This window comes from Lacerta agilis, chromosome 3 (assembly GCF_009819535.1).
Source record: "Lacerta agilis isolate rLacAgi1 chromosome 3, rLacAgi1.pri, whole genome shotgun sequence".
Lineage (NCBI taxonomy): Eukaryota > Metazoa > Chordata > Lepidosauria > Squamata > Lacertidae > Lacerta > Lacerta agilis.
Genome location: NC_046314.1, coordinates 110,939,731 through 110,951,816, shown reverse-complemented (window position 1 = coordinate 110,951,816; position 12,086 = coordinate 110,939,731). Strand labels below are relative to the sequence as shown.

The 12,086-nt window shown below is 46.8% G+C and overlaps 1 long non-coding RNA gene across 1 annotated transcript; it reads right to left on the bottom strand.

Annotated features, from left to right (window-relative positions):
- Window positions 1–5,697: 5,697 nt before the first annotated feature.
- Window positions 5,698–11,505, bottom strand: LOC117044738. Its single transcript, XR_004426329.1, has 3 exons — window positions 11,402–11,505; window positions 9,133–9,257; window positions 5,698–5,875 (listed from the first exon to the last, which is right to left on the bottom strand). It is a non-coding gene; the product is annotated as an uncharacterized LOC117044738 (long non-coding RNA).
- Between the last annotated feature and the right edge of the window lie 581 nt (window positions 11,506–12,086).

The following is a 12,086-nucleotide window of genomic DNA, read 5'->3' as shown; positions in this document are numbered from 1 at the left end:
AGGATGGTGAGCTGGAAACTGTTGAATCTTGTATCCCTTAGCCATGTCCTCTGACATGAATCACTTGATTCCAGTTTTCTATAAGGGCGTGTCCAGATGACCTATTTGTTCAGCATTCATTCTGAATTATTTACACAAAGCTTATGCTGAGGTTAGGTTATATCTCGTCTTCTTTTTTAACCGAGTTTTCATTCCAATTCGTTTGTTGGAACACAATGAACATTCATCCTGACTTGCTTGAAAGGTTTTTTTATATATGATTTCACATTAATCTGTTATCCAACCCACATTTCCATACATTATCCCATCACTTTCCTAACCTCAAAAAGTCAGTTTCCACTTTTAACATGGATTTGTTCAACCAGGGCAACAAATAACTTTTTATCCAGTTTAATTGAGCAAACCTAAATCTTGCTTGGTCCCTGCTCCTGCCAACCTAGCAGTTGTCAAAGTGCAAGTAGATAAATAGGTACCACTCCGGCGGGAAGGTAAATGGCATTTCCGTGCTCTGCTCTGGTTCGCCTGAAGCGGCTTAGTCATGCTGGCCACATGACCCATTAGCTGTACGCAGGCTCCCTCAGCCAATAAAGCGAGATGAGCGCCGCAACCCCAGAGTCGTCCGTGACTGGACCTAATGGTCAGGGGTCCCTTTACCTTTACCTTTAAATCTCTTACTATGCGATTGAACCCCTCTTCCAAAATACCAGCAGCTCACAGGCACCCAAAATCTCTTGTTTTTCCTACCTTAAATTTAGTTCACCACACCTCTCCATCAGTTTGCAATTTTCCTTTAAGCTCTCATGAGAATATATCACCATTTTGAAGATCTCACAAGAATATATCAGCATTTTAGCATACATTTCTCATACACATTCTTGTATAATATTTTAGCTTTGGTGCCCCTTATATTTTTGGGGTAGGGGCCAGCCCACCCCATGTCCCAAACCATGGAGCCAATGCACAGAGCTGAATGTGGCATGTCTCCCCCTACCCACCCAAATTAAAAATTAATCCAGGGTCTGATTCAGCACTTTAGATCAGCCCTAATCCAATATGGAATGATATGAGGCCAACTCTACCAGGATTCTCACCCCAGAACAATTCAGGGGCAACACTAAAGCTTAATTAGCATTTTAAAACATAGTTAAACGTATAGCCGGGATGGGTTGGAAGAAGGAGGACACATTGCTGGGTGCTGCTATATGAGGGGTCAACTAGACCCCTGTGGAAAGCAGGCTTGAACTGTCCACATAGCTCTCCCAGTGCATGTCACAGTCTTAGCAATATGCCCCTGTACCATACCTGTGGCCATTACTAGGAAGGGAGAGAAGAAGGAGAAGATGAAGAAGAAACCATAGATCAGGCAAAGGAGCTTCATGGCTGAATTGATTTGCTGGAAATTCTGAGGAAGGAACAGAAGGTGCTCCTTATTTATAGGCCATTGAATGACAGCAGCCCATCAAGGGACAGAGGAGGAGTTTGAAGTGCAGGTCTGTAATGTTGGGGTGGGAAGGGGCCTTTTTCTGCCAGAGGTCCAAATTCCCATCTGGACAGCTTTCAGAGGGTACACAATGCATTAAACAAAACCAGGAGACACCAACAGTTGCACAGTGATGCAGTTGGGCATTTTAAGAATCTAGATTTAAGACCACATGAACATGAGAAGACCACGACTGCATCAGACCGAAGCATCCTGTTCTCACAGTGGCCAGACAGATGTCTGAGGGAAGCCCAGAAGCTCGACATGAGTATTGCAGCCACACACTCTCATCTTCTGATTCCCAGCAGTCGGTATTCAGTAGTGTTGGGCTAAAACTGGCCTTCCAGGTTCTCCAAAGCTTTCTTCCAATGTGAAAGAGGTTTTCCAAGGTGCCATAGGTATATAATAATAATAATAATAATAATAATAATAATAATAATAATAATAATATTTCCCCAGCCACTCCAGGCAGCTTCCAACAAAAGATTAAAATACAATAATTCATAAAATATTTCCCTAAACAAGGCTGCCTTCAGGTGTCTTCTAAAAGTCAGGTAGTTGTTTATTTCTTTGACATCTGATGGGAGGGCGTTCCACAGGGCGGGCGCCACTACCGAGAAGGCCCTCTGCCTGGTTCCCTGTAACTTCGCTTCTCACAATGAGGTAACCGCCAGAAGGCCCTTGGCGCTGGACCTCCATGTCCGGGCAGAACGATGGAGGTGGAAATGCTCCTTCAGGTATACTGGACCGAGGCCATTTAGGGCTTTAAAGGTCAGCACCAACACTTTGAGTTGTGCTTGGAAACGTACTGGGAGCTGATGTAGGTCTTTCAGGACCTACAGAATAACCCCATAGTTTGATCAAGTCAAAGACCCATCTTGCCAGAGGTGGATTGAGGGTAGTGCAACCAATTTGGCCACACTGGGTGCCGGTGCCAGTGCCACAGGGAGTGCCACAACAATGATGTTGAACGGAGCAGAAGAGGCGGGGGTGCCAAATTTCACTATCATACTGGGTGCTGCTGAAATTTGAGAGCCCCAAGTCCACCACTGATCTTACCCAACATCTCATAGCAACCAAGCAGGTGCCCACAAGCCTGACCTGACTGCAACAACACTCTCTCCACTTGTGAGTCCCAGGAACTGGCATTCAGAGGCATCCTGCCCTCAACTTAATGCTCCTATGGGGCCCCACTTATTTAACTTGTAATGTCTACTACTTCACTTTCTTCCCAGTGTGGAAAACCAGCTGCCTCTGAGACCCTCCTAGTTACTTTGCTGCTGAGTAGAGTCTTGGACTTCTGCCCCAAAGCCCAGTCTTGATGGCACCGATGGTTGAACCAGGAACTTCAGCTGGCAAATGATGCTCTCTGACACTGAAATAAGGCCCCTCTCCATAGATGGCAATCTGTAAATAGCCCCTGAGGAAGCCGTTGCTAATAGTCCATGAATGATCAGGGTGCAGCCTGAAGGATACAGTGTTCTCTAAAATAGCCACTATTTAAAATGTATGCTTTACAGTGTATTCAAGCATGTAGTTCCTGATCACCTGCAGGCAATTTGAGAGGAGGCCTATTTTCTAGATATCTACTAGTCTGGATTCAAACCAGGCCTGAGGATGGCAATCAGGGTTCCATTTCTTAACAGTTTTAGCAGAAGGCTACAAGGTATGGCATAGCCCAGTGGTCAGCAAAGTTTTTGTGGCTTGGGCCGGTTCATGGTTCCGCAGACGCCGCAGTGGGCCGGAGTGTGTGTTTGTGTGTGCACGCACGCACGCACGTGTGCACAAACGCTATTTCCGGCACTCATTGCGGCACGGAGGAGGCATGCGCAGCTTCCCATTGGTTGCAGCAGCTTCCTGCAGCCAATGGGAAGCTGGCCAGTGTCACGGAAGGCGGCCCCCGCTCTGCTCTGTGCCGGTTTAGAGCGGCACACGGGAGCCGATTTAGTGCGGCACATGGGAGCTTGTAGCACTACCCAGTTGCTACTGCAGTCTCTCTGCTATCCCCTGCTGGTTAAGAGTTTCTTACTGTGCCGCTCTCAAATTCTGTGACGAGAACAACCTCACTCACCTCAAGACTTCATGGCCTCCACAACAATGATGGATCTCTCTCAGGTGGTCATTGGTACAACACACCAGGAAGGTCAGGGTCTTGTTGTGATATTTGCCCCAAGAATGCAATGTCATGGTCAGACCATAATCTGGTTAAGTTTAGATTGACAACGACAGTTCCCCCCTGTAAGGGTGGTGGGCCTGTTTGGATGGCCCACCCTCAGAGACTTATGGAACCAGATATGTTCCTGGGTGCTCTGGGGAATTTTCCATTGAAGCCTTGGTCTCGCTATGGAATGGTGAGATGAAGCGGGTGGTTGACATGTTCACTCCTGAATGTCCTCTGCAGTGTTTTGGAGCCCAAGCAGCTCCTTGGTACTTGGAGGAACTCTGGACTATGAAAGAAGCCAGATGAAGACTGGAGTGCAAGTGGCGCAAGTCTTGCTCTGAAGTCAACCCAACACTGGTAAAAACACAAAAGCTCATTTTGCAGATCACATTGCATCCTCTAGTAGTGGTCAGTGGAGTTATTCTGGATGGCCAAGAGGTTATTGACTCCCAGTATGGGGAAGGGACCTCTGCAGCCTTGAAGACCCACTGTGACCAACTGGCTACACACTTTGAGGATAAAGTCACTTGACTCTGCACTTGTTACAGCTCCTGTTGAAGTACCTCGTGTTGTCGTATGCGATCAGTTTCATCTGATGCAATCAGCTGAAGTCAACAAGATGTTGGTGGCAAATGCCCCCTTTACCCCTGTCCCTCCTGGCATATCAAATCTAGCAGAGGGGGAGCTGACTGTTTGGGTCCAGAGTATGGTTAATGCTTTGCTGCGTGAGAGGGTGGTCTACGCTGAAAGAGGCAGTGGGTGACCATCCCTAAAGAAACTGGCTCTGAACTCTTTGATGAAGTCACCTAGAGGGTTAACTTCTTCTGCAACATTCCCATCCTGGGAACTAGGGTTGCCATACGTCCAGATTTTCCTGGACATATCCAGAATACTTCAGTTGGCAGCAGGGTCCAGACATAAATCAGTAAAAAAAATGTCAGGGAAAATCTGGCAGTGCCTTTTCTTGCCACTTTCCCCTTAAAAATAGCTCAAAACAGCATTTTTTTCAAAGCGATTTTGCCCAAAAAGCAAAAAAACATTTTCTGTCCAGATTTTCACTGTTTGAAATATGGCGACCCTCCTGGGAACACTAGTTTGTTAAGTGTGCTGAGATAAGTAACTATCCAACCTTCAGGAGACATCTGAAGGCAGACCTGAACAGGGAAGTTTTTTATGTTCAGTGTCTTATTATGTTTTTACATATGTTGGGAGCCACCCAGAGTGGCTGGGGTGTGAGGTTTGGAGCTTATAGGTTAACAAGCTCAAGAGATGCATACCGCCCACAGGGAAGACGTTTCACACATCCGGGTAATTCTGCATGTAAACGGAAGCCTATGTGAAATGTGACACCTTTGTTATTCTGTCTGTTCATTCTGGTTTCGGTTTTGACCGAGCAAGATGTGTCCCGTAAGTCCAGGAATGTCTGAGATTTATGGATGTAAATAAAGCTTCTAGATTAGGAACAAGATTGAGTCTGTGGACTTTATTTGCTGGCAAGAAGGCACACACACCGTTGCACAAAAGAAGTTTGCAAAACTCTGCTGAACACTGCTGGTAAGCTGATAAGCTGCGCAGCGGAAGTACTGCTGGACACCATTGATTCCAAGTGCTACACTGTTCTGAGGCTTTCACAGCTCAAAACGTACACATGGGGCAACCGAGTCAAATGGGCAGGGTATTATATTATTAGTATTAGTGTTATTAGTATTATTAGTATTATTAGTATTAGTATGTATGCACATGATCAGAGATGGTGGGGGTGGTAGGAAGGCATCATGTTGTCCATCCCTACCTTAGCCATCCCTACTTTGGGAAAGTAGCTGATCCCTTAGGTAAACTCATAGAATCATAGAATTGTAGAGTTGGAAGGGACCACAAGGGTCATCTAGTCCAACCTCCTGCAATGCAGGAGTATTTTGCCTGATGTGGGGTTCAAACCCGCAACCCTGAGGTTAAGAAGCTCGTGCTCTACTGACTGAGTCATCCTAGGATACACCATGAAGAAATCTCCTCCACAAACTACTTCTCCAAAACACATAGGCACCAATAATATAGCTGCTGGAATACATGCTTTTTTAATTAACATGGACAACTCAATACAGAATCAGCTCCTTTAAAACCACAAAAGCACAGCAAATCAGGAGAAGGGATTGTGGAGCGAAATAAGCTGGGTCTATGAGGGTTCAAGCCATGGGAGTAACGCTGAAATCCGCTGTGAGTAGCCGTGGCATTATCTGCAGCAAAGAGAAAAACACTTTCAGATTCCGCAGTCTTTAATGTGGAATTCTGTAGATAATAAAGATTTTAAAACTTAACATAAACAAATCAGAACCAGAAGCACATACTTAAATATAAAGAAAGGGTGTGGAAACACATAGTTATTTGATTTCAATCAGAGGTTGAGAAACTGTGGCCCTCCAGATATTGTTGAACTCAATTCCACCTCCCATTGGGCCCAACATAAGAAATTGTCAAAAGTGATGGAGATCTGTAGGCTGAGAACATCTGGAGAAGCACAGATCAGCATCTCCTGATTTGAATAACTTCTGAGCAAGGTAATTTGTCGCTTCCTCATTAAAAATACAGAATAGCTAGAAATATACCAGTCATTTTTACCCCCAACAATGGATTTGTTAATTGGGGTGGGTATTGATGGCTAAAATAAGCTTCCCCGTGGTTCTGTTCTTCTTACTCTTGCTGTTATTTAGTAAGGGTGAAATCAGTTCATTTAAACTATTTACCTCCACTAGCCTTCAGACAGCCCACAACTGTGACCCAAAAAAGCTAGATGTATGCAGCAGCAGAGGAAGGCTTCTGGGCACCTGGTGCGGCGTGCCCTGGGGCAGGGTGAAACAGCCCCCAGGGTGTGGTGGGGTGGGGCGGAACCGCACTGTTTTGCTGTCTGTCTGCTGCCCCCCCTCCAGCTGTAGGGTGGCTAAGGCCCTGTGTGTGGCGCAACGGTCCTATGGGTACCGCCACGCACTGCGGGGCTTCAGCCACCTTACAGCTGGGGGGGAGGCAGTGCGGGCGGATAGCACGGAGCCTGCGGGCACTGGAGACACGTGTCTCCAGCACTCTGCAGGTCCCGCAGTGAGTGCCACCTGCCATTTTGACACCCCCTCCTCAGAGTGACACCCGGGGCATGTCGTCTCCTTCCCCCCCCCCCTTCCATATGCCCCTGGATGTATGCAGCCGATCCCTGACGAAAGCTTCACCAGCTACAAATGTTGAACCAGTATAACATTTGGGGCAGAATTGGGTGTTGTGTGGAATATCCAGTGGGGAAAGTCCTCATGCACCTTCATTTCACTTCTGTATTATGTTTGTCACAGAGATTTTGCACAGGGCCGTCTTAAAGGGATCAGCCGCCCTGGCGCGACGATCCCTCGGAGCCCCCGGTGGGCCGCCTCTCCGCCCACCTCCCTCCCGCGCTGGCCCCCCCTCGGGAGGGGGGTGGGCGAGCGGGAGATGAGGGGCGTGGCGCTGCAAGCCGGCCGCCCTCTGGAGCCCCAGCTGGAGCGCTGGGAAGGGCGCGCAAAGCCCCTCGCCGCTCCAGCGCCACGCCCCTCATCCCCCGAGGGGTGGCCAGCGCGGGAGGGAGGGGGCGCTGGAGAGGCGCGGGGCTTTGCGCGCCCTTCCCAACGCTCCAGCTGGGGCTCCAGAGGGCAGCTGGCTTGCAGCTAGCCTGCCGGCGCGCGAGCGCCCGCCCGCCCACCCGCCCATGGGGGCGGGCGCGGGTTGGGGAGGGGGCGCCTGGTATGCCGGTGGGCTCGCGGGGGCGCCCCTGGGGGGCCTGGCGCCCTGGTGCACCGCGCCACCCAGCCCCTATTACAAGACGGCCCTGATTTTGCATTCCTGTTGTGTTGCATATCATAACCGAGAGACGACAATATGGCTCTGTGCTGCAGTTCAGCACCAATATTTCAGGAAGCATCACCAACCCACAGTGAGTCAATTGCTTCTCCGAGCATCCTTCATTGATGAAGTGTTGAGGTGGTCAGTGAAGAAGCACAGCTTGTGATTTATACAAATGAGGCATCGGTTGTTAAGTATAATGGTTTCCTTCACACAGAAATGAAAGATGTATATGTATTGATGAAGGTTTAAAAGTGTATTGCTAACACTGGAGGGTTTTCTGCAAGAGTTTTCTAAATAACTCCGAGCTCCTTGGAGAGTTGATAAATAATGAACTGAATGCCAACAGTGCCCTTCAGCTCTCTATATTGGACAAACAGCCAAACCCTACGCCAAAGGATAAATGGACATAAATCTGATATCAGGAATCACAAGACAGAGAAACCAGTAGGAGAAAACTTCAATCTCCCAGGACATTCTATACAAGATCTCAAAGTAGCTGTCTTAATACAAAGGAATTTCAGAAATAGGCTGGAAAGAGAAGTTGCTGAATTGCAACTCATTACCAAACTTAAAACCATGGAGAGACCTGGTCTGAACAAAGACATTGGATTCTTATCTCATTATACATGACAAAGCTATCTTTAGCCATCTCACCCCTTGCTTTTTCCTGTAGACCAATTGCAGTTGTTAACAGTCGTCAACAGGTTTTCCACACCTATCAGCCAATCCCCCATTCCCACCACCCTTCTGAGTAATACCCCTCCCCACTCCCTCACTATATATAAGGGCCTGGGGACTTCTGTTTCAGTGTATCTGAAGAAGTGTGCATGCACATGAAAGCTCATACCAAGAACAAACTTAGTTGGTCTCTAAGGTGCGACTGGAAGGATTTTTTTTTTAACTGACTGTTGTTCTCTGGTAGCTAACATGTGAGGGTTGTAAACCTGGGAACATGCAAGAGGTATTGGGTTGCATTCTTGATTTTGAAAGGAGTTGCCTCTGAGTCTTTGTCTCCCAAACTCAGGTGCAAATGGAGGTGTGTCTCTGGACTCTACTGGGAGAACAATGCAAGTAAATGGCACTCCTGAAGGAAGGGGGAGCAAACAGCCTGACGGCTGGAAAGCAGCTGGGGGGGGGCTGGAAAGAGGTTTGCTTATAGGTCTATTTGGATTATTTCTTTCATATTTTGCAAGATGCTGAACCTGTGCTGGACAGCACAAGGTATTTTATGGATATCTTTGATGTTTTAATTCTGCTTTAAAGAAAGCTCTGCCAGTAAAACTTTGAATAATATTTTCATGGGTCTGGACAATGCTTCACTTCCAAAGGAGATAGTTCTTCTGCTTGCAGTCGCTTCAAACTGCGCAATATTTGATATCTTGAACATCTGTTACAGGCACAAGAACACACCAGGCTATTTTTCCTTCTAGTTAGCAGCATCTCTACTTATTGTGTTGAACAGGGGGGGGGGGGAATGCTATTCTTATTCCCTGTGGGATACATTGGTATTTATTAAAAGCCAGCTAGAATTCTGGCTTGTACTGAGGCTGTTCCAAACAGGCTTATAGAGAGAGAACCAACAGACAAAACAATGTTGACAATAGGGCAGACAGTTTTTTTCTAGAATCCTTACCCCTTATTTGCAGCAACGTACATAACGTGCACACTCTCCAATTTGCCTTGTATGGTGTGGGCAAGAATGGTGGCAGCTGCCATGGGCACGGTAACATTCACCATATGTCTTTGGCCGGGCGAGTGCTGTACCAAAAGGAATAAAAGAATTGCATTTTCATCACCACTCCAGCTAATAGCAGACACAGCTGGTGAGTGCCAACAAGACAATAGTCAAAATAATAGAAGGGGCCACAGTTGGCTGGCCAGAAAACAGAACAGGGGTACACCAGCCTGTAACATGTGGGTGCAAGCCCCACATCTTCCCTCTCATACTGAACTTGAGTGCCCCCTTTCCTGTTGGAAACCACCACCACCCCAAACACAGGAGTGGTTTAAGCCATGGGTAGGCAAACTAAGGCCCGGGGGCTGGATCCGGCTCAATCGCCTTCTAAACCCGGCCCACGGATGGTCCAGGAATCAGTGTGTTTTTACATGAGTAAAATGTGTCCTTTTATTTAAAATGCATCTCTGGGTTATTTGTGGGGAATAGGAATTGGTTCTTTTTTTTTCTTCAAAATATTGTCCGTCCCCCCACACAAGGTCTGAGAGACAGTGGACCAGCCCCCTGCTGAAAAAGTTTGCTGACCCCCTTGTAAGCTCACTCAGCAACACATGCATATGCAGATTATAAGGGGTTTTTTTTCCTAATAAGAAAACAATAACCTGAAGATCACTTGAGCAACTTGACACTTAACACCAGTCTTGAAAGACCTACATTGGCACCCTGTACGTTTCTGAGCACTATTCAAAGTGTTGGTGCTGACCTTTAAAGCCCTAAACAGCCTTGGTCCAGTATACCTGAAGAAGCGTCTCCACCCCCATTATTCTGCCTGGACACTGAGGTCCAGTGCCGAGGTCCTTCTGGCGGTTCCCTCACTGCGAGAAGCAAAGCTACAGGGAACCAGGCAGAGGGCCTTCTTGGTAGTGGCACCCGCCCTGTGGAACGCCCTCCTACCAGATGTCAAAGAGAAAAACAACTACCAGACTTTTAGGAGACATCTGAAGGCAGCCCTGTTTAGGGAAGCTTTTAATGTTTAATAGATTATTGTATTTTAACATTCTGTTGGAAGCTGCCCAGAGTGACTGGGGAAACCCAGCCAGATGGGCAGGGTATAAATAATAAATTATTATTATTATTATTATTATTATTATTATTATTATTATTATTATTGAAAGATAAGGTGGTACATGTTACACCAATCCCATACCTTCCAACATTTCTCCAATGCAAATAGGGATGTCTTATTCCGTAATGATAATTTCACTATTTATATCCCACACAACTTACTAGGTTGCCCCAGCAACTCTGGGCAGCTTTCAATATACATAAAAACATAATAAAACACTTCCCTGTACAGGGCTGCCTTCAAATGGCTTGGAGGTTAGATAACTCCATAACCTCCAACATTTCTCCAGGGAAAATAGGGACACCCTAAGGAAAAGTGGGACATTCTGGGATCAAAGGCGAAACCGGGATGGCCGAGATCAGAGACATCTCTGGAAAATAGGGACACTTGGAGGGTCTGCAATCCTAGCCCGCACTGCACTGGCTACTAACTGGACCCAACTCAAAGTGCTGGTTTTGACCTTCATTATGTAGTTTTAGGCACCAGGCAAAACCGTTCCTCTTCAGCCGGCCTTTGTCTGATTAATGTCCTACAGTCTTTTAAATGGGTCTGTGGGAAGGGAAAGGTTTATTGTTTTGCTGGTTTGGTTTTATTTATTCACTTGTTTTTATCCTGTATTTTATTCTGTGAACCACCCTGAGATTTTATGATGAAGGGCAGTATATAAATCAATCAATCAGTCAGTCAGTCAAAGGACTACACTCTGGGTGGTTTACAGAACAAGGAAAATGCAAGATTTGTCTTATGGACAATGGTAAAAAAGTAGGAATTTGTTAACTGTAAGTCATGCTTGCCCTTGAGAATGTTGATCTCCTGGGACTGTCCTCGTGGGAGTAAGGGCTCCCTATCTAAGACATGGAAATATTTCTTACCAGCCTGGTTCCTATACAGCAGGTACAGGCAATCTATGGGTCTCCAGTTGTTTCTGGACTGTCCCAACCTCCCACCCTCCCAGACTGGGCTGTGGCTATGCCGACTGAGGCTGATGAGTCCCAAGCTATCTAGGAGTCCATTGCTGGCCCACCATGCCCCAGAGCATGGAAGCAGCAGCTACATACCCTCCTGAAGTCCACATTCGGGGATCATCAATTGAAAACTCACCTGGAGCAGCCATCAGCACGAAGAAGAGAACAGCTGTAAGGAAGGCGAAGATCTTCATGACTGAACGATTGGATGGGGTGTCAGGAGACGGCAGGATGGAGAGGTGCTGGAAAGGTTCTTGTATTTATAGGGTGAAGGGGAGTGACATCATGGTATCTGTGGGTGCTGCTTGTCGTCTTGCTTCAATCTAATGACAGTAGCCTATTATTATGCAAGTATATCCCTAGATACTTGGGAAAGTATTTCTAGGGAATGCATAGTCCCAATAAAACAGCCAGTTATTGACATTAAATGTAATTAACTATCCTCATGCACGAAAACAATATTTAAAAAAAAATCCTTTAATTACATGTAATTATCTAGATAGAGCATGGAGATAAGGCAGCATATTGTTACAAAAGTCTGGTGCCACATCCACTCTCTGCTGAGCTGCAGCAAGTTTGCAAGGAGTTCCAGGCACTCACCCAGGGTCTATGGTCCTGTTTTCCACCACTGACCTGCAGTCCCACCATCTAACAAAGGTATGTGTGGGAAGCAGATGCCATTTCAGCCTAAAGTCCATTTCTCCTGATTCTGCCCCATAATCGTAAATTGGGGGCAGCCATCTTTTTCTCTCTACGCAGGAAATGGTGGCATGGCATAAACGGTGGCCATTTCCAGAGGGTGTTTTTTTGGGGGGAGGGGG